Raw genomic sequence first — 2641 nt, 5'->3', positions numbered from 1 at the left:
CCTGTAGCTGCAGCTGAACCCCAGTTATCATGTGCTCCAGCCAACCAATGAGAGACACAAGGTCTCGGGTTTCAAAAGCTAAATTTACCTCAGTGATTCCTCAGAAAGAACACCTGTTCAGCAATTCTGTTATGAATCAACCATGATAAAGGCCCAAATTTGAAGATTAATAATCACGGGAGAAGGCCAGAGCTCAGTTCAGTGTGAACAGCTCCAAAGTTTCCTGTAAATGGCCTTATATCATTCTACAGCTAGAAAAGAAATCAGTCCAGAACTGCCTAAATAACAATACAATAATGTTGTTCCTGATGTAAGAGAACATGAATTTCTTTCCAGAATCAGCCAGCCACAACTCCAGTACTGAGGGATTTCAACGCTAATCATCTGCACTATACTCTGCTGTGACTGGCAGACTAGCCCAGAGGTGGTTGAGGGACACAACAGGCAGCAGCTGCCATGCCGGTTCAGTCACTTGTGGATCTCTCTATAATGAGTACAGTATTGAAAGTATTTGTGGCGATTCCAAAATAATACAGTGAGAGCCTATTTTTAATGCTGCCTGCCCAAAGGCCAATGTGTCACTGCCCTGATGAAGGGAGCCCTGTCCTATTGTACAGAAGACAACAACTGCAGATCCACAATGCCAATCTGCCTGCTCATGTTTTGAGGAACTGAAGAGATCATCTGGCTTTTTTAATGCTCAGGACCATTTTGCTTCAACACAACAGTAACTTTAACACCCCCACAGAGTCTGCAGTATTTTCTTGCACCCAGACTGTCACACTCAACATGGCAGATTGATTGGCAGTAGCAGCTGACAATCTCTCATTGCCTTTTAGCTCCAACCCAGCCTCCTATTTTCTGGGCAATTTGGATGGATGGTAGAAAAATACAAAACTCTGGTAAAGTCAGTCTTGAGTCTTCAGTCCTGAGGTCGATGATGAACACATTAGATGGAGATGAACACATTGTGTGAAGACAGAGAAATGTTAATCTGATCATCAACATTCCCTGTAACACATCAACTCAGCAACAGCCAAACACCGCATGAGCTGGCAAGCAATCAGAAAGAAGGACTGCTAGACCAGGAGGCAGGTTTCAGAAAGGAGGTTAAGTGAAAACTCAGAGTATGTTAGCCCTGAAGTGAAAGAAACTCTGGGTTTTCCGTTTCAAAGTGACAGGTTTGTCAAACTCGAGAAAGCAGGGTAAGTCAGGCCTGTTTCTGAAAGAGAGGTAACTTTTACTCAGAGTCAGTTACCGTGGTAACTTACTCCGTGAACCTAACCTGGTCAGGAGCAGGTTTTTGTTCTCTAAACTCTGAGTTTCTGTCGGTCTCCTCCCCTTTTCGCCTTACCCTTAGTCATTCATTGCCTACATTTCAGTCACACAAAGAACAACGTTACAAGAATGGCATGTCCTTTTTTGGAGGATCCCATAGATGAGGAGGCTGTATTAATTTGAAGAGAATTACATTTAAGTCAGGCAAGGATTTTGAGACCCAGATGGATTTCTTGTGTTTTACCATTTACATTTTTGTTTTGCGTTTGCAACCAATTACATATATCCATAATCTAATCCATCCTTACCATTGTGGCCCATTGTGGCTGGACTCTTACATCCGAGCAGATACTATGTGCAGCTTTATGTTTCTTTGCTAATGGAAGCTTTCTGTACAATATCAGGGATGCGGAGCATATTTGTAAGGCCACTGTATGCAGAGCTGTATGGAAAGTGTGCCTCGCTCTGAAATGCTATCTGCACATTTTTGTAGTGTTTCCTGGCCACAAACCCCTGGGAGTCATCAAAGAGGAATTTTACAGAATTGCTGGTTTGTAGCATTCAAATGTATTTAATATGAAAAATATGTTCAGTTAATAACATTTTTCTGCGACCGCTGAAAGTAACCTAATATTTAAAATTACCTTCAAGATTTTCCAATGTGGTGGGATGCATTGATGGCACACATATACCTATGTGTCACCATTGTAAACTGCATGTAACTCATTTTCAGTTGGTGCAAAGGCACCAACTGAAAATGAGTTACATGCAGTTTACAATGGTGAAATACCACATAGCAATACTATATCTAATGTCTTATTCTTTCCACTGTGAAGATCATATGTGAAGCTGCACATATTATCACCAATGTTGAGGTCAAGCGGCACAGCTCTGTTCATGACTCACGAATATATATATCATGAGTGTACCCTAAGTAACGGACTGCAAAGTGGTTAGAAAATGTATGCACTACACATTGGGCACTTCAATGCAGCACTAAATGAATGAGAACTTTTTTTGCAGGAGAGATTGACGGCTTTCTGCTGGGGGATAGGGGCTACGCATGCCTACACTGCTATCCCCTTACCCAGAAGCTGAACAAGCACCACAGCAGTGATTCAATGTGGCACATAGTAAAACTAGAGGCAGGTTGGAAATGACTATAGGTCAGTTGAAGGCACATTTCCAGTGCCTACGTCACCTCAAGGTCACCCCTGAGAGGGCCTGTGACATCATTGTGGCATGTGTAGTTCTCCAGAATATTGCCATTTTTAGAGGGGAACAACATCCTTCCCTACACATACAAGACCCAGAGGAAGCCCCCATCCACCCTGAACCCTGTGGTCCGAGACTGTATATGTAA

At 42.7% G+C, this 2641-nt stretch overlaps 1 pseudogene; it reads left to right on the top strand.

The window, feature by feature from the left end:
* Positions 1 to 1407: 1407 nt before the first annotated feature.
* On the top strand, positions 1408 to 2641 carry LOC114796906 (putative nuclease HARBI1; annotated as a pseudogene).

Source organism: Denticeps clupeoides, chromosome 9 (assembly GCF_900700375.1).
Source record: "Denticeps clupeoides chromosome 9, fDenClu1.1, whole genome shotgun sequence".
NCBI classification, from domain to species: Eukaryota; Metazoa; Chordata; class Actinopteri; order Clupeiformes; family Denticipitidae; genus Denticeps; species Denticeps clupeoides.
The sequence above is the reverse complement of the archived record's forward strand: the minus strand, read 5'-3'. Positions and strand labels throughout refer to the sequence as shown.